The sequence below is a fragment of the Pongo pygmaeus genome, chromosome 3, assembly GCF_028885625.2.
Source record: "Pongo pygmaeus isolate AG05252 chromosome 3, NHGRI_mPonPyg2-v2.0_pri, whole genome shotgun sequence".
NCBI classification, from domain to species: Eukaryota; Metazoa; Chordata; class Mammalia; order Primates; family Hominidae; genus Pongo; species Pongo pygmaeus.
This window is the reverse complement of record NC_072376.2, coordinates 78,678,270-78,693,439: the sequence shown is the minus strand read 5'-3', so window position 1 is coordinate 78,693,439 and position 15,170 is coordinate 78,678,270.

Below are 15,170 nucleotides of genomic sequence, written 5' to 3'. Positions count from 1 at the left end.
AAAGAAAACCTAGAAAATTCACCTCTGTATCATTTCTTGGCCCTCAAAAACCCTAGCTACCTGTCAGAGTCTTCTTCTCCCCACCATTTGGAGTCCTCTTGTAGTTGTTTTACATATAACATCAGATATTTTACTCGTATTTTATTGGAGAATTAGAGAAAATTACATCTACTCCATTTTTTCCAGAGGTGGAAGTCAAGAGTGCTTCCTGTCTTTTAATTCATGCATTTAAAAAATCATATTAAGGCTTCTGGTGAGCCAAGGTGGCCAACTAGGAACAGCTCCAGTCTATAGCTCCCAGCGTGAGTGATGCAGAAGATGGGTGATTTCTGCATTTCCATCTGAGGTACCGGGTTCATCTCACTAGGGAGTGCCAGACAGTGGGTGCAGGTCAGTGGGTGCGTGCACCCTGCATGAGCCCAAGCAGGATGAGGCATTGCCTCACTCAGGAAGAGCAAGGGGTCAGGGAGTTCCTTTTCCTAGTCAAAGAAAGGGGCAAAAGATGGCACCTGGAAAATCGGGTCACTCCCACCCGAATACTTCGCTTTTCCAACTGGCTTAAAAAACGGTGCACCAGGAGATTATATCCTGCACCTGGCTCAGAGGGTCCTATGCCCACGGAGTCTCACTGATTGCTAGCACAGCAGTCTGAGATCAAACTGCAAGATGGCAGCGAGGCTGGGGGCGGGGAGCCCGCCATTGCCCAGGCTTGCTTAGGTAAACAAGACAGTGGGAAGCTCGAACTGGGTGGAGCCCACCACAGCTCAAGGAGGCCTGCCTGCCTCTGTAGGCTCAACCTCTGGGGGCAGGGCACAGACAAACAAAAAGACAGCAGTAACCTCTGCAGGCTTAAATGTCCCTTTCTGACAGCTTTGAAGAGAGTAGTGGTTCTCCCAGCACGCAGCTAGAGATCTGAGAACGGGCAGACTGCCTCCTCAAGTGGGTCCCTGACCCCTGAGTAGCCTAACTGGGAGGCACCCCCCAGTAGGGGCAGACTGACACTGCACACAGCCGGGTATTCCTCTGAGACAGAACTTCCAGAGGACCGATCAGGCAGCAGCATTTGTGGTTCATGAAAATCCACTGTTCTACAGCCACCACTGTTCTACAGCCACCACTGTTCTACAGCCACCACTGTTATGCAGCCACCGCTGTTGATACCCAGGCAAACACAGTCTGGAGTGGACGTCTAGCAAACTCCAACAGACATGGAGCTGAGGATCCTGTCTGTTAGAGGAAAAGTAACAAATAGAAAGGACATCCACCCCAAAAACCCATCTGTACGTCACCATCATCAAAGACCAAAAGTAGATAAAACCACAAGGATAGGGAAAAAACAGAGCAGAAAAACTGGAAACTCTAAGAAGCAGAGCACCTCTCCTCCTCCAAAGGAACACAGTTCCTCACCAGCAATGGAACAAAGCTGAATGGAGAATGACTTTGACGACTTGAGAGAAGAAGGCTTCAGACGATCAAACTATTCTGAGCTACAGGAGGAAATTCAAACCAAAAGCAAAGGAGTTAAAAACTTTGAAAAAAAATTAGACAAATGTATAACTAGAATAACCAATGCAGAGAAGTGCTTAAAGGAGCTGATGGAGCTGAAAGCCAAGGCTTGAGAACTACATGAATCATGCAGAAGCCTCAGGAGCCAATGCGATCAACTGGAAGAAAGGGTATCAGTCACGGAAGATGAAATGAATGAAATGCAGTGAGAAGGTAAGTTTAGAGAAAAAAGAATAAAAAGAAATGAACACAGTCTCCAAGAAATATGGGACTATGTGAAAAGACCAAATCTACGTCTCACTGGTGTACCTGAAAGTGATGGGGAGAATGGAAACAAGTTGGAAAACATTCTGCGGGATATTATCCAAGAGAACTTCCCCGATCTAGAAAGGCAGGCCAACAATCAGATTCAGGAAATACAGAGAATGAAACAAAGATACTCCTCGAGAAGAGCAACTCCAAGACACATAATTGTCAGTTTCACCAAAGTTGAAATGAAGGAAAAAATGTTAAGGGCAGCCAGAGAGAAAGGTCAGGTTACCCTCAAAGGGAAGCCCATCAGACTAACAGCGGATCTCTCGGCAGAAACTCTACAAGACACAAGAGAGTTGGGGCCAATATTCAACATTCTTAAAGAAAAGAATTTGCAACCCAGAATTTCATATCCAGCCAAACTAAGCTTCGTAAGTGAAGGAGAAATAAAATACTTTACAGACAAGCAAATGCTGAGAGATTCTGTCATCACCAGGCCTGCCCTAAAAGAGTTCCTGAAGGAAGCACTAAACACGGAAAGGAACAGCCGGTACCACCCACTGCAAAATCATGCCAAAATGTAAAGACCATCGAGACTAGGAAGAGACTGCATCAACTAATGAGCAAAATAACCAGCTAACATCATAATGACAGGATCAAATTCACACATAACAATATTAACTTTAAATGTAAATGGGCTAAATGCTCCAATTAAAAGACACAGACTGGCAAATTGGATAAAGAGTCAAAACCCATCAGTGTTCTCTTCGGGAAACCCATCTCACGTGCAGACACACATAGGCTCAAAATAAAGGGATGGAGGAAGATCTACCAAGCAAATGGAAAACAAAAAAAGGCCAGAGTTGCAATCCTAGTCTCTGATAAAACAGACTTTAAACCAACAAAGATCAAAAGAGACAAAGAAGGCCATTACATAGTGGTAAAGGGATCAATTCAACAAGAAGAGTTAACTATCCTAAATATATATGCACCCAATAAAGGAGCACCCAGATTCATAAAGCAAGTCCTGAGTGACCTACAAAGAGACTTAGACTCCCACACAATAATAATGGGAGACTTTAACACCCCGCTGTCAACATTAGACAGATCAATGAGACAGAAAGTTAACAAGGATACCCAGGAACTGAACTCAGCTCTGCACCAAGTGGACCTAATAGACATCTGCAGAACTCTCCACCCCAAATCAACAGAATATACTTTTCTTTCAGCACCACACCATGCATATTCCAAAATTGACCACATACTTGGAAGTAAAGCTCTCCTCAGCAAATAAAAGAACAGAAATTATAACAAACCATCTCTGAGACCACAGTGCAATCAAACTAGAACTCAGGATTAAGAAACTCACTCAAAACTGCTCAACTACATGGAAACTGAACAACCTGCTCCTGAATAACTACTGGTTACATAACAAAATGAAGGCAGAAATAGAGATATTCCTTGAAACCAGTGAGAACAAAGACACAACATACCAGAATCTCTGGGACACATTCAAAGCAGTGTGTAGAGGAAAATTTATAGCACTAAATGCCCACAAGAGAAAGCAGGAAAGATCCAAAATTGACACCCTAACATCACAATTAAAAGAACTAGAAAAGCAAGAGCAAACACATTCAAAAGCTAGCACAAGGCAAGAAATAACTAAAATGAGAGCAGAACTGAAGGAAACAGAGACACAAAAAACCCTTCAAAAAATTAATGAATCCAGGAGATGGTTTTTTGAAAAGATCAACAAAATTGATAGACCACTAGCAAGACTAATAAAGAAGAAAAGAGAGAAGAATCAAATAGACGCAATAAAAAATGATAAAGGGGATATCACCAATGATCCCACAGAAATACAAACTACCATCAGAGAACACTACAAACACCTCTATGCAAATAAACTAGAAAATCTAGAAGAAATGGATAAATTCGTCGACACATACACTCTCCCAAGACTAAAAAAGGAAGAAGTTGAATCTCTGAATAGACCAATAACAGGCTCTGAAATTGTGGCAATAATCAATAGCTTACCAACCAAAAAGAGTCGAGGGCCAGATGGATTCACAGACGAATTCTACCAGAGGTACAAGGAGGAACTGGTACCATTCCGTCTGAAACTATTCCAATCAATAGAAAAAGAGGGAGTCCTCCCTAACTCATTTTATGAGGCCAGAATCATCCTGATACCAAAGCCGGGCAGAGACACAACCAAAAAAAGAATTTTAAACCAATATCCTTGATGAACATTGATGCAAAAATCCTCAATAAAATACTGGCAAACTGAATCCAGCAGCACACCAAAAAGCTTATCCACCATGATCAAGTGGGCTTCATCCCTGGGATGCAAGGCGGGTTCAACATACGCAAATCAATAAATGTAATCCAGCATATAAACAGAACCAAAGACAAAAACCATATGATTATCTCAATAGATGCGGAAAGGCCTTTGACAAAATTCAACAGCGCTTCATGCTAAAAACTCTCAATAAATTAGGTATTGATGGGAAGTATCTCAAAATAATAAGAGCTATCTATGACAAACCCAGAGCCAATATCATACTGAATGGACAAAAACTGGAAGCATTCCCTTTGAAACCTGGCACAAGACAAGGATGCCCTCTTTCACCACTCCTATTCAACATAGTGTTGGAAGTTCTGGCCAGGGCAATTAGGCAGGAGAAGGAAATAAAGGGTATTCAATTAGGAAAAGAGGAAGTCAAATTGTCCCTGTTTGCAGATGACATGATTGTATATCTAGAAAACCCCATTGTCTCAGCCCAAAATATCCTTAAGCTGATAAGCAACTTCAGCAAAGTCTCAGGATACAAAATCAATGTACAAAAATCACAAGCATTCTTATACACAAATAACAGACAGAGAGCCAAATCATGAGTGAACTCCTATACACAATTGCTTCAAAGAGAATAATATACCTAGGAATCCAACTTACAAGGGACGTGAAGGACCTCTTCAAGGAGAACTACAAATTACTGCTCAAGGAAATAAAAGAGGATACAAACAAATGGAAGAACATTCCATGCTCATGGGTAGGAAGAATCAATATCATGAAAATGGCCATACTGCCCAAAGTAATTTACAGATTCAATGCTATCCCCATCAAGCTACCATTGACTTTCTTCACAGAATTGGAAAAAACTACTTTAAAGTTCATATAGAACCAAAAAAGAGCCTGCATCACCAAGTCAATCCTAAGCCAAAAGAGCAAAGCCAGAGGCATCACGCTACCTGGCTTTAAACTATACTACAAGGCTACAGTAACCAAAACAGCATGGTACTGGTGCCAAAACAGAGATATAGATCAATGGAACAGAACAGAGCCCTCAGAAATAATTCTGCTTATCTACAACTATCTGATCTTTGACAAACCTGACAAAAACTAGCAATAGGAAAAAGATTCCCTATTTAATAAATGGTGCTGGGAAAACTGGCTAGCCATATGTAGAAAGCTGAAACTGGATCCCTTCCTTACACCTTATACAAAAATTAATTCAAGATGGATTAAAGACTTACATGTAGACCTAAAACCATAAAAAACCTAGAAGAAAACTTAGGCAATACCATTGAAGACATAGGCATGGGCAAGGGCTTCATGTCTAAAACACCAAAAAGCAATGGCAACAAAAGCCAAAATTGACAAATGGGATCTCATTAAACTAAAGAGCTTCTGCACAGCAAATGGAACTACCATCAGAGTCAACAGGTAACCTACAAAATGGGAGAAAATTTTTGCAACCTACTCATCTGACAAAGGGCTAATATCCAGAATCTACAATGAACTCAAACAAATTTACAATAAAAAAACAAACAACCCCATGAAAAAGCAGGCAAAAAATATGAACAGACACTTCTCAAAAGAAGACATTTATACAGCCAAAAAAACACATGAAAAAATGTTCATCATCACTGGCCATCAAAGAAATGCTAATGAAAACCACAATGAGATACCATCTCACATCAGTTAGAATGGCAATCATTAAAAAGTCAGGAAACAAAAGGTGCTGGAGAGGATGTGGAGAAATAGGAATAATTTTACACTGTTGTTGGGACTGTAAACTAGTTCAACCATTGTGGAAGTCAGTGCAGCAATTCCTCAGGGATCTAGAACTAGAAATACCATTTGACCCAGCCATCCCATTACTGGGTATATACCCAAAGGACTATAAATCATGCTGCTATAAAGACACATGCACACGTATGTTTATTGTGGCATTATTCACAATATCAAAGATTTGGAACCAACCCAAATGTCCAACAATGATAGACTGGATTAAGAAAATGTGGCACATATACACCATGGAATACTATGCAGCCATAAAAAAGGATGAGTTCATGTCCTTTGTAGGGACATGGATGAAACTGGAAGTCATCCTTCTCAGCAAACTATCGCAAGGACAAAAAACCAAACACTGCATGTTCTCACTCATAGGTGGGAATTGAACAATGAGAACACATGGACACAGGAAGGGGAACACCACACTCCGGGGACTGTTGTGTGGTGGGGGGAGAGGGGGGATAGCATTAGGAGATATACCTAATGCTAAATGACGAATTAATGGGTGCAGTAAACCAACATGGCACATGTATACATATGTAACAAACCTGCACATTGTGCACATGTACCTTAAAACTTAAAGTATAATAATAATAAAAAAAGAAAAAAGATATTAAGTTAAATTGTTGGATTTAGGAGTGCTTTTTGAATCTGGTTTTCTCCTCATTTTTTAATTTCTCTCATTTCCCTTTTATACTTTCTTTTGTGCTAGTGAAATATTTTTGAGTTCCATTGTAATCTTTTTTTTACTATATCTTTGTGTATTTTTATTTTTATTACTCTACTGTTTAGAATACACATACATAACTTTTTACAGTTCTTATAGTTAAGATTTTCTCTATTTAAATAAGATGTAGATTTTTGTAGTTGTCATGATATATTATGCCTACACATGTTGAAAATGCCTCTAGACACTGTAATAATTTTGCTTTTAAAAAAATAGCGTATTATGTCCACCCACATGTTTACAATTTGTGTTGAACCTTCTTTCTTTAATACATTTCAATATTTTCCTATGGTAGCATTTCTCTTGGCCTGATGAACTTTTAGCATTTTAGAGCAATGTTTTTTTAGCAATAAAGCCTCTTTGTTTTTCTTCATCTTAGAATGTCTTTATTTTGTACTCATTCCTAAAAGATACAGAGTTATAAGTAAACAGTTTTTTTTTTTTTTGACTCAGCATCAACAAAATGTTATTCCACTTGTCTTCTGACCACCATGGTTTCTATGGAGAAATCCTCAGTAAATGACTTCATTGTTCCTCCACATAGAATGTGTCATTTTTCTCTGATCCTTTGCAAGATTGTTTTATTGATGTTTGGTTTTCACTAGTTTGATTGTGATAGATCTGGACATTTAAAAAATTGATTATGTTTGAGACTGTACAGTTTTTTGAAGTTTCAATTTATATTTTCTCATCAAATACTTTTTCTGCATGAATATCATTCCTTTCTCCCTATGGAATCTCCAGTTCCACTTCCTTCTTCATCTTCACTGAGCCTTCCATGTGTGAGGCTCTGAAAAATCTCTCTGCCTCCTTTTCTCTTCTTATAAGGGCACTTGTCATTGGATTCAGGGCCCACTGTTGTCAAGTATGACCTCATTTTGATATCACTAATTACAACTATAAGGGATCTATCTCCAAATTATATCACAATCTGAGATGCCTGTGGTACACAAATTTGAATAGAACACTATTCAACACACTACACCTTCCCAAGCTCCTCTTCTTTAACAACACCTCAACCTTTCCATTTCTAGGAAGGAGAGAAAAAGAGAAAGAGACACACACAGAGAGATAGAGTGGAGAGTTTCTATTCGTCATGCTCATTAAGCATCCTGATATTAAGGCTGTGCTATGGTTTGAATGTATCTTTCAAAGTTCATGTGTTGGAAAGAATCCCCAATGCAACAGTGTTGAAAGGCGGGACCTTTAAGAGTCGCTTATGTTGTGAGGGCTCTGCCCTCATGAATGGATTAATGCCATGATCTGAAGTAGGGTAGTTATCTTGAGAGTAGGTTCCTGATAAAATGAAGAGTTCACCCACCTTCACTTCTCTTGCAAGTATTCTCACTTACCCTTTGCCTTGCCCCAAGATATAACACAGCAAGAAGGCCTTTGCAGGATGTGGGAACCTTGCCCTTGGACTTCCCAGCCAGCAGAACTATAAGATACAAATCTCTGTTTTTTATAAATTACCTAGTCTCAGGTATTCTGTCATGGATGCACAAAATGATTTAAGATATACTACTCTGACACTTAGACAGAAGATAGGATAGGGAAACGGACTAGAAAATTCAATGCTATGTTGTTGTTCTTTTAGATTCTATTACCCTTCTTGGCCTGCCTGGAATTATTTATTTTAAAAGTCATCAGGTTTTACATTTTCTGTTCAGGAATTTTAGTTATAATTAATGAGAGACATAGCAAGGTGTGTATTGATTTCATCTTAGCTAGAACCAGAAATCTTCAGTCCAATTATATTTAATGTAAATATCCATATGGCTATATTTAGGTCTACCATTTTTAAATTTTTTTCTTTGTCCTTTTTAACTTTTATTCTTCTGTTCTCTCTTTCCTGTATTCTTTATATTTACTTGGATATTTTTGTGTTCTATTTTTATTTATGAATTAACTTTTTAAAGTGACATATTTTTATATTATTTTCATGGTTCCTCTACAGAATATAATGCCTAAATTTTCACATTCTAGTTGGTTGCCATAGTGGTCATAAATATACATATATATTATTTATTATACATATATATATCCAATATATTGCTTATAATATATGTATCTACCAGAAAATACTATCATAATATAAATTTTTGTTTTCAACAATTATCTTTTAAATAATTTATCCAGACAGCTGCCATTTTTGTTACTATTCTTTCAATTCTGAAGATCCAGATTTCTTTCTTCCTTTAGTCTAAAGATATTTCTTTAGCATTCCTTCAGGACAGGACTTCTGACAACATATTTTTCCCGTCTTCTTTTATTTATAATGTTTTGATATTGTCTTTATTTCTGAAATTTAATTTTGCTGAATATAGAGATCTAGGGTGACAGCTCTCTTCCTTCAGCACTTTAAAGATGCTTTTCTACTATATTCTGGCCTTTGTAGTTTCTGGTAAGACCTGCTATTTATGTAGTTTTTCTCATATATATAAAATACTATTTTTCTCTACCTACCTTCACGTTTTTTCCCCCCTTTGACTTTTAGAAATGTGGCTATGATGGGTCTTGGTTGACTTCCTTAAGTTCATCCTGTTTGAGGTTTCACAAGATTTTTGAACCTGTAAATTTATATTTTTCTTCTCAAATTTTGAAAACTCTATTATTTTGTCAAATATTTTTATTTTCCTATTTCTATTATCTATCCTTCTAGTGCTTTGATGGAATATATATTATATCTCCTGTTATTAGGCCAGGGGCTCTGTTTATTTTTGTTTGAATTTTTTTTTTCTCTCTGACCTTCAGGATTTAAAAATTTAATTGATTTATCTTCAGATTCACTTAACCATCTTCTGTCATCTTCATTGTGCTATTAAGCCCATATAATAGTTTTATTTTACAACTATTCCTTTTCCTTGTCCTAAAATTTTCTTTTGATTCTTTTTTATTTCAATGCTAAGAACTTCTGTTTTTCCATTTATATTTAAGTATGTTTATCTTTTTCTTATGGAGGACAATTATACTAGATGATTGAAAGTCTTTATATGATCATTTCAATGTCCAGGTCATTTCTACATTAGTGTTTGTTGATTTTCACTTCGCTTGAGAATTGGCCATATTTTCCTGGTTCCTTGTGAACTTAGTAATTTTGGATTATATCAGTGACATTTTGAATGTTATGTTTAGATTATGAATACTGTTATAATCTAGAGAATGTTTATTTTCTTTATTTTTACAGAAAATCAAACTCACTGGTTTCAGACCATGAGGCTAGTTTGCCTTCTTTAAATGCTAGTTTCGATCCCAGCTTTTCAGGGCCTTTGCTATGTTGCAGCACGTCCATCCCACATATGTAGATGTCATAAATGAGCCCCAGATTAGTTTCCACTCATGCACAAAATTGAGAACTCTCTTTTCTTGTTGTCTCCCCTCTAAGATATTCTGTGACACTCTCTAGCCCACACAGTTTTCTTTATCCAGTTCCACTAGATTTTATTTTTCTACTTCTCTTGAGTGCACTTGTACCACTGGAACCTGCCTTTGGGGCACACCGTAAGAACAATGAGTATAAAATAGTAAAAATAAAGAGGAAACACATTCCTTTACAGGTTACTCCCTTCTGTGACGTACTTGTTCTTATTTATTTATTTATTTATTTATTATTATTATTTTACTTTAAGTTTTAGGGTACATGTACACAATGTGCAGGTTAGTTACATATGTATACATGTGCCATGCTGGTGCACTGCACCCACTAATTCGTCATCTAGCATTACGTATATCTCCCAATGCTATCCCTCCCACCGCCCCCCACCCCACAACAGTCCCCAGAGTGTGATGTTCCCCTTCCTGAGTCCATGAGTTCTCATTGTTCAACTCCCACCTATGAGTGAGAATATGAGGTGTTTGGTTTTTTGTCCTTGCGATAGTTTACTGAGAATGATGATTTCCAATTTCATCCATGTCCCTACAAAGGACATGAACTCATCATTTTTTATGGCTGCAAAATATTCCATGGTGTGTATGTGCCACATTTTCTTAATCCAGTCTATCATTGTTGGACATTTGGGTTGGTTCCAAATCTTTGATATTGTGAATAATGCCACAATAAACATACGTGTGCATGTGTCTTTATAGCAGCATGACTTATAGTCCTTTGGGTATATACTCAGTAATGGGATGGATGGGTCGAATGGTATTTCTAGTTCTAGATCCCTGAGGAATTGCCGCACTGACTTCCACAATGGTTGAACTAGTTTACAGTCCCACCAACAGTGTCAAAGTGTTCCTATTTCTCCACATCCTCTCCAGCACCTGTTGTTTCCTGACTTTTTAATGATTGCCATTCTAACTGGTGTGAGATGGTATCTCATTGTGGTTTTGATTTGCATTTCTCTGATGGCCAGTGATGGTGAGCATTTTTTCTTGTGTTTTTTGGCTGCATACATGTCTTCTTTTGAGAAATGCCTGTTCATATCCTTCATCCACTTTTTGATGGGGTTGTTTGTTTTTTTCTTGTACATTTGTTTGAGTTCATTGTAGATTCTGGATATTAGCCCTTTGTCAGATGAGTAGGTTGCAAAAATTCTCTCCCATTTTGTAGGTTGCCTGTTGACTCTGATGGTAGTTTCTTTTGCCGTGCAGAAGCTCTTTAGTTTAATTAGATCCCATTTGTCAATTTTGGCTTTTGTTGCCATTGCTTTTGGTGTTTTAGACATGAAGTCCATGCCCATGCCTATGTCGTGAATGGTAATGCCTAGGTTTTCCTCTAGGGTTTTTATGGTTTTAGGTCTAACATTTAAGTCTTTAATGCATCTTGAATTGATTTTTGTATAAGGTGTAAGAAAGGGATCCAGTTTCAGCTTTCTACATACGGCTAGCCTGTTTTCCCAGCACCATTTATTAAATAGAGAATCCTTTCCCCCTTGCTTGTTTTTCTCAGGTTTGTCAAAGATCAGATAGTTGTTGATATGTGGCATTATTTCTGAGGGATCTGTTCTGTTCCATTGATCTATATCTCTGTTTTTGTACCAGTACCATGCTGTTTTGGTTACTGTAGCCTTGTAGTATAGTTTGAAGTCAGGTAGTGTGTTGCCTCCAGCTTTGTTCTTTTGGCTTAGGATTGACTTGGTGATGCGGGCTCTTTTTTGGTTCCATATGGACTTTAAAGTAGTTTTTTTCCAATTCTGTGAAGAAAGACATTGGTAGCTTGATGAGGATGGCATTGAATCTGTAAATTACCTTGGGCAGTATGGCCATTTTCACAATATTGATTCTTCCTACCCATGAGCATGGAATGTTCTTCCATTTGTTTGTATCCCCTTTTATTTCCTTGAGCAGTGGTTTGTAGTTCTCCTTGAAGAGGTCCTTCACATCTCTTGTAAGTTGGATTCCTAGGTATATTATTCTCTTTGAAGCAATTGTGAATGAGAGTTCATTCATGATTTGGCTCTCTGTTTGTCTGTTGTTGGTGTATAAGAATGCTTGTGATTGTTGTACATTGATTTTGTATCCTGAGACTTTGCTGAAGTTGCTTATCAGCTTAAGGATATTTTGGGCTGAGACAATGGGGTTTTCTAGATATACAATCATGTCATCTGCAAACAGGGACAATTTGATTTCCTCTTTTCCTAATTGAATACCCTTTATTTCCTTCTCCTGCCTAATTGCCCTGGCCAGAACTTCCAACACTATGTTGAATAGGAGTGGTGAGAGAGGGCATCCCTGTCTTGTGCCAGTTTTCAAAGGGAATGCTTCCAGTTTTTGCCCATTCAGTATGATACTGGCTCTGGGTTTGTCATAGATAGCTCTTATTATTTTGAGTTATGTCCCATCAATACCTAATTTATTGAGAGTTTTTAGCATGAAGAGTTGTTGAATTTTGTGAAAGGCCTTTTCTGCATCTATTGAGATTATCATGTGGTTTTTGTCTTTGGTTCTGTTTATATGCTGGATTACGTTTATTGATTTGCGTATTTTGAACCAGCCTTGCATCCCAGGGATGAAGCTCACTTGATCATCGTGGATAAACTTTTTGATGTGCTGCTGGATTCAGTTTGCCAGTATTTTATTGAGGATTTTTGCATCAATGTTCATCAAGGATAGTGGTCTAAAATTCTCTTTTTTGGTTGTGTCTTTGCCCGACTTTGGTATCAGGATGATTCTGGCCTCATAAAATGAGTTAGGGAGGATTCCCTCTTTTTCAATTGATTGGAATAGTTTCAGAAGGAATGGTACCAGTTCCTCCTTGTACCTCTGGTAGAATTTGGCTGTGAATCCATCTGGTCCTGGACTCTTTTTGGTTGGTAAGCTATTGATTATTGCCACAATTTCAGCTTCTGTTATTGGTCCATTCAGAGATTCAACTTCTTCCTGGTTTAGTCTTGGGAGAGTGTATGTGTCGACAAATTTGTCTATTTCTTCTAGATTTTCTAGTTTATTTGCATAGAGGTGTTTGTAGTATTCTCTGATGGTAGTTTGTATTTCTGTGGGATTAGTGGTGATATCCCCTTGATCATTTTTGTTGTCTCTATTTGATTCTTCTCTCTTTTTTTCTTTATTAGTCTGGCTAGCAGTCTATCAATTTTGTTGATCCTTTAAAAAAACCAGCTCCTGGATTCATTAATTTTTTGAAGGGTTTTTTGTGTCTCTATTTTCTTCAGTTCTGCTCTGATTTTAGTTATTTCTTGCCTTCTGCTAGCTTTTGAATGTGTTTGCTCTTGCTTTTCTAGTTCTTTTAATTGTGATGTCAGGGTGTCAATTTTGGATCTTTCCTGCTTTCTCTTGTAGGCATTTAGTGCTATAAGTTTTCCTCTACACACTGCTTTGAATGCTTCCCAGAGATTCCGGTATGTTGTGTCTTTGTTCTTGTTGATTTCAAAGAACATCTTTATTTCTGCCTTCATTTCGTTATGTACCCAGTAGTCATTCAGGAGCAGATTGTTCAGTTTCCATGTAGTTTTGAGTGAGATTCTTAACCCTGAGTTCTAGTTTGATTGCACTGTGGTCTGAGAGATAGTTTGTTCTAATTTCTTTTCTTTTACATTTGCTGAGGAGAGCTTTACTTCCAAGTATGTGGTCAATTTTGGAATAGGTGTGGCGTGGTGCTGAAAAAAATGTATATTCTGTTGATTTGGGGTGGAGAGTTCTGTAGATGTCTATTAAGTCTGCTTGATGCAGAGCTGAGTTCAATTCCTGGATATCCTTGTTGACTTTCCGTCTTGTTGATCTGTCTAATGTTGACAGTGGGGTGTTAAAGTCTCCCATTATTATTGTGTGGGAGTCTAAGTATCCTTGTAGGTCACTCAGGACTTGCTTTATGAATCTGGGTGCTCCTGTATTGGGTGCATATATATTTAGGATAGTTAACTCTTCTTGTTGAATTGATCCCTTTACCATTATGTAATGGCCTTCTTTGTCTCTTTTGATCTTTGTTGGTTTAAAGTCTGTTTTATCAGAGACTAGGATTGCAACCCTGGCCTTTTTTTGTTTTCCATTTGCTTGGTAGATCTTCTTCTGTCCTTTTGTTTTGAGCCTATGTGTGTCTCTGCACATGAGATGGGTTTCCTGAATACAGCACATTGATGGTTCTTGACGCTTTATCCAATTTGCCAGTCTGTGTCTTTTAATTGGAACATTTAGTCTATTTACATTTAAAGTTAATATTGTTATGTGTGAATTTGATCCTGTCATTATGATGTTAGCTGGTTATTTTGCTCATTAGTTGATGCAGTTTCTTCCTAGTCTCGATGGTCTTTACATGTTGGCATGATTTTGCAGTGGCTGGTACCGGTTGCTCCTTTCCATGTTTATTGCTTCCTTCAGGAGCTCTTTTAGGGCAGGTCTGGTGGTGACAGAATCTCTCAGCATTTGCTTGTCTGTAAAGTATTTTATTTCTCTTTCACTTATGAAGCTTAGTTTGGCTGGATATGAAATTCTGGGTTGAAAATTCTTTTCTTTAAGAATGTTGAATATTGGCCCCCACTCTCTTCTGGCTTGTAGAGTTTCTGCCGAGAGATCCACTTTTCATCTGATGGGCTTCCCTTTCAGGGTAACCTGACCTTTCTCTCTGACTGCCCTTAACATTTTTTCCTTCATTTCAACTTTGGTGAAACTGACAGTTATGTGACTTGGAGTTGCTCTTCTCAAGGAGTATCTTTGTGGCGTTCTCTGTATTTCCTGAATCTGAATGTTGGCCTGCCTTGCCAGATGGAGGAAGTTCTCCTGGATAATATCCTGCAGACTGTTTTCCAACTTGGTTCCATTCTCCTCATCACTTTCAGGTACACCAATCAGACATAGATTTGGTCTTTTCACATAGTCCCGTATTTCTTGGAGGCTTTGCTTGTTTCTTTTTATTCTTTTTTCTCTAAATTTCCCTTCTCACTTCATTTCATTCATTTCATCTTCCATCGCTGATACCCTTTCTTCCAGTTGATCGCATCAGCTCCTGAGGCTTCTGCATTCTTCACGTAGTTCTTGAGCCTTGGTCTTCAACTCCATCAGCTCCTTTAAGCACTTCTCTGTATTGGTTATTCTAGTTATACATTCTTCTAAATTTTTTTCCAAAGTTTTCAACTTCTTTGCCTTTGGTTTGAATTTCCTCTTGTAGCTCAGAGTCATTTGATCTTCTGAAGCCTTCTTCTCTCAGCTCGTCAA